The sequence below is a fragment of the Apium graveolens genome, unplaced genomic scaffold (assembly GCF_009905375.1).
Source record: "Apium graveolens cultivar Ventura unplaced genomic scaffold, ASM990537v1 ctg8843, whole genome shotgun sequence".
NCBI classification, from domain to species: domain Eukaryota; kingdom Viridiplantae; phylum Streptophyta; class Magnoliopsida; order Apiales; family Apiaceae; genus Apium; species Apium graveolens.
This window is the reverse complement of record NW_027421512.1, coordinates 22,034-36,324: the sequence shown is the minus strand read 5'-3', so window position 1 is coordinate 36,324 and position 14,291 is coordinate 22,034. Positions and strand designations below refer to the sequence as shown.

Genomic DNA, 14,291 nt, shown 5'->3' with positions numbered 1-14,291 from the left:
ATAAATTTTCTGCTAGGGGTGTGCCTTGTATATTTTTAGGATACACTTCCTCCAAAAAGGGTTACAAACTATACAACCTCTTGACTAAAACTCACTTTATATCTAGAGATGTGACCTTTCAAGAGTCAATTTTTCCTTATCAGGTAGATTCTCTAAAAGAGTTCATGACACCTTTGCCTTTCCCTACCACAACCATACATCCTATAGTCACAGATGATCTGACTGATCTAGCAGAAAGTGACTCTACACCTTTAACACCTCACAACACCACTCCTGATACAGGCATAGAAAATAATATAGACACACCAGCCTTAAACCCATCAAACACTCCAGAACCCATCTTAAGAAGATCAACTTGATCACACAAACAGCCTACATGGATGCAGTCATATCAGACTCATAATACCACCAGTAACACACATTCCTCTAATCCTGAGGTCAAACACATCTCTAATCTAACATTTATGTTATTCCCAGTGGACTAACAATGAGATTTACAGAAGGGGGGTTGAATGTAAATCTCAAAACTTTTTCAAGTTTTGAGCAGTTTCTAAGGCTAAGTGTTTCTGAGAACAAGTGTGTGTGAATTGCTTGAAGCCAATGCAGACAGATATATATATTCAAACACAAATGTAAAGAACACAGAGAATTAAAAAACTTTTCAGGTGGATTTGTTGTTCCACCAGAGATGTGTTATTTCATAAAATCTGTGATTCAAAGAATTAAATCACAGCTGCTTCCTAGTACAAACTAGATGATTTTCTCTCTGTATTTTTTCTAAACAGCTCTGGAAAATTCATATCTAATTACTAGCTGCTACTTGGTTTATATATCACCAAATTTACAAGTGAAGACAAAACTGTAAAATACAATTAAAAAGGCTCTTCACATGTTTCTTCTTCATTTCTCTATCCAATGCAATCTAAGATAATGTGTGAATCTTTGAACACTTCCTTGTTTGCACCAGAATGGAAATGCTGCATTTTCTTGATTCCTCCAAGAGGCTTCCATATTCCAGTTTGTCTCTGTCAACCCATGTGCCTCTGTCAGCTTATGAATTGTCACTATCAACTGCTAATGAACTAAGCATCCGTTGAAGCTTTCATCCGTTGATGCCTTATCCATTGAGGCTTTATCCGTTGAAGCTTTATCCGTTGATGCATTATCAGTTGAAGTCTTTATCCGTTGAAGCACTTATCCGTTGATGGATATTATTCGTTGAAGCATTCGAGACATCCGTTGAAGCTTTGTTTCTTATCCGTTGAAGGTCTTCAATATCAGTTGATACTTCTTCACTTATACAAAATTACAAAGCATGAAATATTTACAATTAGCCCTCCTATTTGCATATCCACTAGTAGTCAACATGACTGATACTTTCTTACAACATCTAAGAATTACAACTTGAATCCAGAGAATGAAATGTGCTACAATACTAAACTTATGGCTAAGTAAAGCTACTCCTTCAACGGATAGCCAAGATGGTCTTATCCGTTGAGGCTACAAACACTAGATTTTTACTTAAGTGTTTTGTTTAACTTATCATCAAACTAATACACATATTCCTAACAATCTCCCCCTATTTATGTCTACTAGAACTGTAGGCATAAATTTGGGTTTAGCTTGATGATAACAAAACACTTGACAAATATATAAACTGTAATAAAGCAGAAATTCAAAAGTGCTGCAAAAATGTGTATGCTGAGATGGAATTGAAGAATTACATTGTTTCCAAGGGTGCTCCTTTATCCTGAGCTGATTAATTTCTTTTCCTTTGATCCCTTGTTTTCTTTCCTAGCCTCCTGTCATTCTCCTCTATTTGAAGTTGAAGTTGTCTGTAGAATTCAGCTTCATCTTCTTCATTGATGTCCAACTTAGATTGCATATCCTTGAGAGTTTCATTACTGGCAATCTTAAGCTGATCTTCAATTCTGAAAAATCTTCTGACTTCTTTATTGTCTCTGAACTCCATCAACCAATGAGGTGATTTGTGAACTGTAATTCCTCTTTCTTGAATGAGTAATGTTCTTGGCAAGGCATTGGGCTCCCTCCAAGTTTTCCTTATGTTGGCAATCTTGTTGAGAATCTCAGTCTTGGCAGTCCTGGTAAAGCCAGAATCCCTTTGTATGGCTGAGTAGACTCTAATCAAGGTAGAGTAGCCTTCATTCAGAATTCTGTAAAGAGGCCAAGTTCTTTCCCCTTCTCCTTTGTATTTGAACACTAGTCTTTCTGGTAGCTGTCTGTAGGCAGCTATTCCCCTTACTTCCTCCAGCTCATTCAGATAGAGTTCAATGTCTGAAAATTCTTTTATGTCACAGATGTGAACATAATCATCCTTAGAGGCTTGAGGCTTAGGCTTAGGCTTCTATGTGAATTTGATTGAGGCTTTAGAGGGTGTTGATTTGATTCTTCTTTTCTGCTTCTTTGATGGTGGAGAAGAGGTTAGGAAGGTGGGCAATTTGATGGTGTCCCAATCAATTGGTTCCTCCTTGGGAATGATTGTTTCACCATGAATGTTCATGAAGGGGTCAGGCACAATGGGTTCAGGAATAGAATGTAGTGGTTTGGATTTTGATTGGGTTTCTTCAGTCTTATCTACCATCTTTCTCTTTGCATTGGCCTTCTTTCTGTTCCCTTTCTGCCATTCTTCTCTTTCCTTACTTCTCTCTTCCATATCAGTATCAACCATGTCCCCCACAGCTTCATCTTCACTTTTGTCTTCAATTTCTTTCTGTTCTTCAGCCTGACTTGACTTTAGCTGTTTTTCAAGCTTTGCTTGTGCTCTTTTGTCAGCCTTTAGCTGTTTGGCTTCTTCCTTCAACCTTCTGGTTTCTTCCCTCTTGGCTATTGAGAATTTGGGATGCCCTTGCATCACACATATGCTCTTTCCCTCTCTGAAGATAATAGCCATGTTCCTCCTTACAGCCACATCCATGGTCTCTTTGTGCTTTGTGATACTTCTACCCAAAAGCTTGTCTTCATCAGGCTTTGGAAGAGGAAAATCCACTCCTTTCATCTGAGCAAGGCTTAGAGGATTCTTTGTAGAGTCCTTATTGGATCTGTTGTTGGGCTTGAGAACCATAGATTTCAGATTCTTAGAAGAAGTCTCTCCAACCTTATTCCTCCCTACTGGCTTGAGCTCTATAATAATTGATTCCACTTTTATACTATGCTTCACAAATTGTGATTGAGAAGTTGTAGAACCAAAAATTTGTTGCATCTTTTCATCAATCTTCTTCCTTTGCTCTTTGACTTGCAATTCAGCTGCTGCTATCTGGATTAGATCAATTCCATCAAGCTTTCCTTTGATTTGAATAGTTGGAGAAGTGGTGATGGCAGGAACTAGCACTTGAGATATTTGAACTGTTGTTGATGGCTCTCATTCCCCTTTCCCTTTATTCTTCCCCTTTTTGTTATCATCAAAGGTAGGGGTCAAGCCTTGTGCTTTTGCCAGCTGCATGAGTAGATTTGTTTGAGTTTGTTGATTCTAAAGAATGGTGACCATAGAGTCTTCAATGATCTGAACTCTGGTTTCCAATCTGGCCAGCCTCTTGTCAGCATCAGATTCTTTCCTCAGTCTCCCCAACAAATCTTGCATAGTACCATAAGGTATGACTGAATCCAACTTCTCAGCATTGTAGGATTTCAGATCAGCAATGTCCTGCTTGAGTTCATCCACACTTAGATTCTGTTTGAATTGCTGCAACTGCAAGAGATGCAGAGAGTCCAGATGAGCTTGAAGAATTGCCTTGGTACCAGCATCTGTAGTCTCCTGAAGGGCCTTCTGAATTGTCATGACTTGTCTGACCAAAGTGACACCAAACTCTCCTGGTGTTGATGCTTTTGCCCATGCCCATTCAGGAAGATCTAGAACAGAACTTGGGCCTGCTACTCCCTCTAAGTTCATGCTCTCATCCAAAGAATCAGAGTCATCATCATTAGAATTTACTCCAAATTCTTCAGATGGCTCACCAGCTTGAGAAGGCAGCCTGTTAACAACATCTTTATCTCTGAGAAGAGATTCTGAAGTGTGTACAATGTTTAAAGTCTGTTTTGCCTCCACATTGCCCTGAGTAGCCAATAATTGATAGGCTGAAACAGGATGAGTAAAAGTGTCAGCATCCAAGGAAATGTTATCAATTACAACTTTGTAATGTTGCTGAAATTGTCTTTCCTTTTCTGCATCATCCACTTTCATTGACTCACTAGCAATGGATGGATCCACCCTTATAGCTTCTGTACCTGCCTTTCTCTCATTTTCTCTATTTTCTTGCATCAGAGGCTCCCCCTGGCTCACACACACACTCACACCCTTATCCTCACCTGCTAAGGTAGCACTCCTCTCACTCACTTTTGCCATGATGGAAGAAATAGCATGCATATGGTGACTCTCAACCTCTCCTTTTGCCTGGGAGCAACCCAGCCTCTCACTCAAAGATCACTCCCTTCCCTCAAACCTAAAAGTGATTGTATAGTAACTATGTCCTCTACAGTTGGAATTGTTTCTGTTATGTGTGTAGAGACCATCAACGGATAGGGAGTATCCGTTGAAGTGGAAACTGATGGTATCAACGGATAACTGCTATTAAGCTTATCCGTTGAAGAACAACCACTTGTCAACGGATGAGAGATATCTGTTGAAGAAGGAAAAGATGTAGATATAGAAAGTGACATAATTGTTGAATCTGTGTGAATTGATTTTAAGTGAGGTGACACAAATTCTTCAACTACATCTGAAAGAATTGGCTGATGATCCAACAAATCATCTAAAAGATGATAATCATCAGGTTTTGAGTGGAGCTCCTCCCTGAGTTTTAATGAGGGAGAATCAGGAATTGATGTGAATATCATATCCACATCCAGAGAGGGTGATGGAGAGTTTGATGATTGGTGTGTTTCTATTATGAGAGAATGGGGCTGTGACTCCACATTTGCTGGAATCACATCAAGCTGAATTTGAGAAGGCACAGATACAGGTGGATGTATCTGTGCTGTGTGTGCCCCTTATGTGGAAACTAGGGTCTTGGCCTTCTTCTTCCTTGAAAAGGCTTTAATTGGTGAATGTGTTGTTTTAGTGTCCCTCCCTCTTTTGGTCTGTGTCCCTGGTTGGGGACTATTTTCAATAGTTGCACCCTTTTGGGAGGATGCAACTAGGGATGTGTTTGACTCCTTTCGAACTACCACAGTCTTTTGAGAGACTGTGGCTTGGCTGGCTTGGGTACCACTCACCTCTCCCACCTTATCCTGGGGGGTTTCTTGATGTTCACCCCTCCCCTCACCACTCACACCCTGTTCACTCCCTTCAGGGTTTATGGTAGTTGTTACAACTGATGTCTTTTGAGAAACAACAGAGGTAGTTTTCTTTGACTTGAGTTTTGACACTTTAGTTTTGGTGGCTTTGGTAGGAACCTGTTTGGACAAAGACACAGATTCCATTGCCACACTGGAAGACAAAGAAACAATGGGGTTGGAAATAGTAGGAGTTATAGAAGTGTTTACCTCACTTACCTGTGGTGCATTCATGATTGGCAAATATACCAATGGCACCTGGCTGTTGAGGTTCATTCTCAAAAGGTCTGCAAGGACCCTTTTTTCTTGTGCCTAACATTTGAGTTTATTATTCTCATTTGATATAACCAATCCTTCAGCAACATGGTTAGCCAATAACATAAAGAATCTAGCATAGTAGATGTTATGTGGTCTGTTAGCTTTGTTACCTAATCTGGAACCTAATTCTAGCATGACACAGTTGCTAAAATTAAAGTACCTATCAGAAACTAGCATATAAAGCATATTAACAAGAGATGAAGTTATGGCATCAAAATTGCTAATCTTCCCAGAGAAAACCTTAATAAAGGCATCTCCAAGAAAACTCCATTCTTTCCTAAGCCCTTTCCTTCTAATACTACCTAAACTAGCAGAATCAAAAGCATAGCCTATGGAATCTAACATAGCAGATACATCTTTATTAGTGTGTGGTGTCATGGCATTATTCTCAGGCAACTTAAAGCAAGACTGTATATCATCACAGTTAATGCAATAATCCTTACCTTTAAGAGAGAAGGCAATAGTCATATCTGTGGAGTTGAACTCTGCAGTTGTCCAAATCTCCTCAATCACCTCACAGTAGATGGTTGGGGCTTCCAGCATTGCATATCTTAGTTTGCAATCTTTGATGAAGTCCATCATCTTGTGATAATCAGAATGGGCTTCATTCTTTTCAACCAAGGCTACAAAATTATTCTTTTCATAAACAAATCCTGTTTGAGACATAATTTTGACTACTGGTGCCATTGTTGTGAGTAGAGGTTGCAGAGAAAAACTTGAGAATTTTGGGAGAGAAGGAGAATAAAAATTGCAAGAAAGCGTAAAGTGAAAATTAGAATTCAATGGGCTTTTATACTTTCTTGAATTAAAACATAAAATAAATTGATAAAATGATACTTTCAAGCAAATTACAGCCGTTTAAGAATAAAGAAAACTGTAGAAATTCTGAAAACTGCCTTTAATGCAAATATATAAAATAGTGTATATTTGTATCAACGGTTAAGTAAAAGAATCAACGGCTGTGACTCACTTAAAGTAACTGATGTGACACTTCAACGGATAAGGTAAATAGTTATCCGTTGATGATCAACACCATTTTATCCGTTGAGGGATAAAATTACCAGAAATGTATTTGTCTTTCAACAGATAATGATCATCCGTTGATAGAACAATTTTGGCTTTCAACGGATAGGGAATATCCGTTGATAGAATAAGTTTTACTAAAAGCCAACTTTGTTCTTGCAGCAAATTCATTTCAGGCTTTAAGACAGATTATATAGAGGACATAAATTTATGAATAATTAAGCATACCTAGCTCACTTACTAATCTTGTGAATGATGATTCATCAAGTGGCTTGGTAAATATGTCTTCTATCTGCTTTTCACTTGGAACAAAATGTAGTTCCACTGTACCTTTCATCACATGTTCCCTAATGAAATGGTACTTGATGTCAATGTGCTTGGTTCTTGAGTGCTGCACTGGATTTTCAGTAATGGCAATGGCACTTGTGTTGTCACAGAATATAGGAATTTTGTCAACAGTCAAACCATAGTCAAATAGTTGATTCCTCATCCATAGTATCTGTGCACAGCAACTACCAGCAGCAATGTACTCAGCTTCAGCTGTAGATGTAGAAACAGAATTTTGCTTCTTGCTGAACCATGACACAAGCTTGTTCCCTAGAAATTGATAGGTGCCAGTTGTGCTTTTCCTGTCTATTTTACAGCCTGCATAATCTGCATCTGAGTAGCCAATTAGATCAAAACCAGACTCTCTAGGGTACTAAATTCCTAGATTTAGAGTCCATTTGAGATATCTGAAGATTCTTTTAATAGCCACTAAATGAGATTCTTTAGGGTCAGCTTGAAATCTAGCACAAAGACATGTAGAAAACATTATATCAGGTCTACTAGCAGTTAAATATAAAAGTGAGCCAACCATGCCTCTATAACTTGAAATATCCACAGACTTTTCAGCCTTGTTTAATTCAAGCTTGGTGGCAGTGGCCATGGGAGTTTTTGCAGATGAACAATCCATTAAGTCAAACTTCTTTAAAAGATCATAAATGTATTTAGTTTGACTAATGAAAATTCCACCACCAACTTGTTTAACTTGTAAACCAAGAAAATAAGTTAGCTCTCCCATCATGCTCATTTCATATTTACTTTGCATTAACTTAGCAAACTTTTTACAAAGCTTATCATCTATAGATCCAAATATAATATCATCTACATAAATTTGAACAAGTATTTTAGAGCCATTAACATTTCTAAAGAAGAGAGTTTTGTCAACAGTACCTCTTGTGAAGTGATTATCTAGAAGGAATTTTGACAAAGTCTCATACCAGGCTCTAGGTACTTGCTTTAGTCCATAGAGTGCTTTCAACAGATAATACACATAGTCTGGAAAGTTTGGATCTTCAAATCCTGGAGGTTGGCTTACATAAACTTCTTCCTCCAATTCCCCATTTAGAAATGCACTCTTGACATCCATTTGATAGACTTTGAAATTGGCATGGGCTGCATAGGCTAGAAAGATTCTGATGGCCTCAAGTCTGGCAACTGGAGCAAATATTTCATCAAAATCTATTCCTTCTTGTTGAGAATAGCCTTTAGCAACCAATCTGGCTTTATTCCTTATGACAATGCCATTTTCATCCATCTTGTTTCTGAATACCCATTTTGTGTCAATAGAACTCTTGTTCTTTGGCTTGGGTACCAGCTTCCATACTTTGTTCCTCTCAAATTGGTTTAGCTCCTCTTGCATTGCTAAAATCCAATCTGGATCCAATAGAGCTTCTTCCACTCTCTTAGGTTCCTCCTGTGATAGAAAGCTACTATACAGACATTCATCTTGAGTAGCCCTTCTAGTTTGCACTTTAGATGTAGCATCACCAATGATCAGTTCAAAAGGGTGATTCTTGGTCCATTTCCTTTGAGGTGGTAGATTAGCTCTAGATGAGGTTGCCTCAGTATTGTCATGATGTGAGATAGAATGTTGATTGGTTGAAACTCTCCCTGAGTTGCTGATCCTTTGAAAGGAATTGGGAGCTCTATCAACTGATGAAATGAATTGATTATCCGTTGACAGACTGTGATCAATGGATGCTTCATTATGAACTTCAACGGATGATGCACTTTGTCTTTCAACGGATGCTGCATTGCTTCTTTCAACGGAAGCTGAATTATGACTTTCAACGGATACAGCATTCTGTGCATTATCCAAAGGCAGATTCTGAATTCTTCTTGAGATGCCTTCTTCATCATTCTCATCTTCACTATCATCACAATATATCTCAATGTTGTCAAATTTGAGTCCTTCATGATGTCCCTCATCTGTTAGTCCATCAATCTTTTTATCATCAAACACAACATGCACAGATTCCATGACAATGTTGGTTCTTAGATTGTAGACCCTATATGATTTTCCAGCAGAATAACCAACAAATATTCCTTCATCAGCCTTTGCATCAAACTTTCCTTTGTGATCAGATTGATTCCTTAAGATGTAACATTGGCAACCAAAGACATGCAGAAAGTTTAAAGTTGGTTTTCTTCTCTTGAATAATTGATAGGGAGTCATGCCTTTTGCCTGATTGATTAGAGAAATATTCTGAGTGTAACATGCACAGTTAAAAGCCTCAGCCCAAAAGTAAGTTGGGAGTTTTGACTCTTCAAGCATTGTCCTTGTAGCTTCAATTAGTGATCTGTTCTTCCTTTCCACCATACCATTTTGTTGTGGGGTCCTTGGAGCTGAGAACTCATGCATGATCCCATTTTCTTCACAGAATAACTTCATGGTTGAATTTTTGAACTCAGTTCCATTGTCACTCCTAATATTCCTTACTTTGAAATCAGGATGATTGTTGACTTGCTTGATATGATTGATAATGATTTCATTGGCTTCATCCTTTGATCCAAGAAAATAAACCCAAGAAAACTTTGAGAAATCATCTACAATCACTAGGCAATATCTTTTTCTTGAAATTGACAATACATTGACTGGTCCAAAGAGATCCATTTGTAGCAGTTGTAATGGTTCATCAATTGCAGATTCAAGCTTCTTACTGAATGATACTTTCTTTTGCTTTCCTTTCTGACAAGCATCACACAGTCCATCCCTTGTGAATTCAACTAGAGGCATTCCTCTAACTAAGTCCTTTTTGACTAGATCATTCATTATCTTGAAATTCAAATGGGACAGCTTCTTGTGCCATAGCCAACTTTCAACTGCACTTGCTTTGCTGAAAAGACAAGTAATGGATTCTGCATCTGTAGAGTTGAAGTCAGCTAAGTACACATTCTCTTTTCTAACTCCAGTTAGAACCACTTTATTATCCTTTTTACTTGTGACAATACATGCTTCAGAATTGAAGGAAACAGTATTCCCTCTGTCACATAGTTGACTGATGCTCAATAAGTTGTGTTTGAGACCATCAACCAATGCAACTTCATCAATGATGACATTTTCTTTTGAAATCAAGCCATATCCCATAGTGAATTCTTTGTTGTCATCTCCAAAGGTTATGCTAGGGCCAGCTCTCTCCTTAAACTCTGTGAGCAGGGTGAAATCTCCTGTCATGTGTCTTGAACAGCCACTGTCCAAGTACCATAGATTCCTTCTTTTTCCCTGCACACAACAAAATCAATCAAGTTGATTTTGGTACCCAAGTTTCCTTGGGTCCAGCCTTGTTAGTCCTTTTTTTGACTTCATTCCTCCTGCATCTTTTGACTTAGGTAACTTTGGGTCAACCTTGATCTCAGATGTGGTTGGTTGAAGTGTAGGGTTAGTCACAGAATCATTTAGCACATTTGATTGAATTTGATAAGGCATAGATTGTGCAAACATGTTATTCCACATAGGCATATTGTATGGCATTTGAGGTATACTAAATGCAGTAAAATAAGGATTATTAATATATGGCATGTTTGCAAAATGTGCATGGGGATTCTGATGAGACATAACATGCATGGCATGCAGAGGTGACATAGACATGTTAGGCATGGAGGGATTTGAAGGCATGGGAGTATTTTTAACAGATTTGCAATTATCAGATAGGTGATTAACACTTTTACAATGAACACAGCTTTTTCTAGGAGCATACCTATCAGGTGTGTAATTGTTATGTTTATTAATCCCTACCTTCCCATTTCTTTTAGATTTTCTTTTAGTTTCCTTCTTATCCTCAACCAACTTAAGCCTGTTTTTCAGCTGATCTAAAGTCATGTGTCCTATATTCACCTTACTGGCATCTTTGTATGTGTTGGCTCCTTCTTTGACAAAGTTCTTGAAAGTTGAATCATCCTTCTTATTGAGATTTTTATTTTTAAAATTACTTGCCTGTTTTAATTGATGAGCCTTCAATGGATGCTCCTTTTCTTCCTTCAACGGATAACTTTCATCATCCGTTGATTCCACATCCGTTGACAATCCATCAATTAATTCTAACTCCTTTTTGTTTTTCTTCCAGGCATTCTCACAGAATGATTCAATTCCCTGAACCTTGGCAATCTGAACACTAACATCCCTAGATGTTTTCCAGGCCTTGATTACCTCTTGCTCACTTTCTAACTGTTTAGAAAGAATTTCTACTTTCTTAACAGCTTCTTCTAGTTCACTCTCAACAGTCAAACATTTAAGCTTTATCTTTTCAAGCTCAATTACCTGATCCTCTAACATAGCATTCCTATCACTCAAAAACACATTATTCTCTTTGATCCTAGTGTTTTCTTTAGCTAGTGATTTCAGGGAAACACGCAAATGATATAATTCATTGGACATATCATTTATGGCTTCATTGCATTCATGTTTAGAAAGCTGAGAGAGATCAGTAGTAATTACCAGGTTGCTTGATGAACTAGTTTCATTTTCATCAGAATTAACCATCAGGGCTAGGTTGACATATTCCATATCATCATCTTCATTGACCCCATCTGCTGCCCAATCATCTTGAGTGAGAAAAGCTCTTTCCTTTTGTTTGAGCAAATCAAAATACTTCTTTTTGTAATCAACTTGCTCAAATTTCTTTTTATCAGAGGTTGGCTTCCTACACTCACTTGCAAAGTGTCCACTCATGCCACAGTTATAACATTTGAACTTGGATTTGTCCACCATGTTTTTGTCTGGCTTAGTGAATTTTGTATTTTTCCTGAACTTCATCTTTGCAAACCTCCTGGACAGAAAAGTGATAAGTGGCATTTTATACCACTTAGAACGTCTTAAAATGGCTTAAATTGGTGTCTTGAAATCAAGTATTTTGTGTATTTGATGCATTTTTCTAGTGTTTATGCATTTCAGGGTATTAGTTGCATTTCGGAGGAGGAATCATCAAGAATAAGCCTTGGCATGTGTTCACCATTGCGAGAGGAAGAGAACGGGCAGATTACGGTGAAGAAACGGAGCAAACCGGAAATTTTTCCAGTAGGGTCCTGCGCGCCCGCGCAGCAATGCTGAGCGGCCGCGCAGCAGCCTTGCGCGCCCGCGCAGAAATGCTGAGCGGCCGCGCAGGGTTGGGGAAAAAGCTGAATTATTTTAGACTTCTACTTCTGTTTGGCTTCCAACTTCTATGTAATCTGAGTTTTATGGGACTATTATATAAGTAGATTTGAGATGTTTTCATAGAGAATAAGAAGGAGATTATGTTTTAAATTGTGTTGGCGCAAGAAGCGAAGGAGATAAGGAAGAAGACCGATTTAGCACACTGCAGCGAAGAGGAAGCATATATTCTTGTGATTCTTGTTTCGTTGTAACGTTGGATGCTAGTTTTCTTGCTTTGGCTTATTTACTCTTGTGACGTACTCTGTTTTAATATAATTAGTTTAGTTATTATTTTCTTGTGTTGATTATCATGATTTCATATGAACCCATCATGGCGATAAGTTCTATTATGGGCTAATCGTGATCATGGGGTTGCAACGGATTTATTATGAAATTCTTTAGTTAATTGTTTAATACTTTAGTGTGTGATGATTGCATGATATCTAGTATTGGTTGTGCGTATTCGTCTTATGTGCATCGCGAACATATAAGATAGGGTGTTAATCTCTTGTGAAGCGACGGTGGATCTTGAGATTTAGAACTTGCCATGCTAGCATAGGTTCATGTACGTTGTGCATGATTAGTGGGTAACTCTAACAGTTTTATTTGCCCTATGTAATCAAAAGGAATAACTTGTGCTTAAATCGTTGTGTTGTCAATTTCTGTAGACATATAGGAACTCAACATAATTGATGACTATTCAACTTCTATCTTAATTGTGGATGCTTGGTAGAATGGTATTAGTACAATGAAAGTTGGCTTTTATCAGTTTCGTATTATTCGATTAATATCATCACTGTTACATGCTAAAGGTAATAACAATGGTTATAGAAGGAAGTAATAATGAAGTTGTGATCTCATGAGTGTTTTATTATTGATAAGTTGAAGTGTTAGTTAAGTGGTTAATTAAGTAGTTAATTATAGTTAATATTTAATCAACGATTTTAAGTGTTATTATCTTAACATTGAGAAGTAGTCATACATTGGTGAGTGAGTTTAATTAGACAAAACTTAGTCTGAGTCTCTGAGGGAACGAACTAGAAAATATTCTATATTATTTGCGAACGCGTATACTTGCGTGAATATTAGTGCGTGATTTCGCCCTAACAAGTTTTTGGCGCCGCTGCCGGGGACTCGGCGTATTTGTTTAGTTTATGTACTTACCATCATTGGTCATTAGGACTCAGTGATTAGGACGTAGTAGTTAATTACTCTTTTCGGTTGTGTTTCAGGTACTTTAGCAAGCGTTTATGCAAACTCGTTCTCATGCTCGCAAGAGGACCTTAGATACAGCTGAGGAGAAAGACGAAGTTCTTGATACTCCGGAGAAGTTAGATTTTAGGATTCGGATTCAGGAACTGAGCAGAAAGAACCAGTAAACATGGGAGATCGTATTGTTCAAGCTGATCCAGCTCTTATGGATTTTTCTCGGCCTAAAATTGATGACATTCAGTCAAGCATCCTTCATCCGGCTATTCAAGCTAACACCTTTGAAATCAAGCCGGGCACTATTCAGATGGTGCAGAATTCTGTTTCTTTTGGAGGAGCGGCAACTGAAGACCCCAACATGCACATAAGGAATTTTGTCGAGATCTGCAGCACTTTTAAGTATAATGGCGTGACTGATGAGGCTATCAAGTTGAGGCTTTTCCCATTCTCACTGAGGGATAAGGCTAAAGACTGGTTACATTCTGAACCAGCTGGGTCCATCACTACGTGGCAAGATCTTGCGCAAAAGTTTCTGGTGAAGTTTTATCCAATGGCAAAGACTGCTGCTATGAGGAGTGCTCTTACTCAGTTTACGCAGCAACCTACAGAATCTATGTGCGAGGCTTGGGAACGCTACAAGGAAATGTTGAGAAAATGTCCACAACATGGAATGCCGGATTGGATGGTAATCACTGGTTTTTATAATGGTTTGGGGGCCCAATCTCGGCCCATGCTCGATGCAGCAGCTGGAGGCGCCTTATGGGCTAAAAGCTATACTGAGGCGTATAATCTTATAGAGATTGTCGCTGCAAATGAGCATCAAAACCCAACTCAGAGGATGACGTCAGGCAAGGTAGCAGGTATTCTGGAAGTTGATGCAGCCACCGCTATTGCAGCCCAGCTCCAAGCGCTATCAATGAAGGTTGATTCTTTGGCTACGTATGGAGTTAATCAAATAGCTATGGTTTGTGAGCTTTGTGCAGGTTCTCATGCTACG

General features: G+C 38.4%; 1 non-coding gene across 1 annotated transcript; it reads right to left on the bottom strand.

The window, feature by feature from the left end:
- Nucleotides 1-13,859: 13,859 nt before the first annotated feature.
- Nucleotides 13,860-13,966, bottom strand: LOC141705377 (small nucleolar RNA R71). The gene has a single exon (XR_012568313.1). It is a non-coding gene; the product is annotated as a small nucleolar RNA R71 (small nucleolar RNA).
- Between the last annotated feature and the right edge of the window lie 325 nt (nt 13,967-14,291).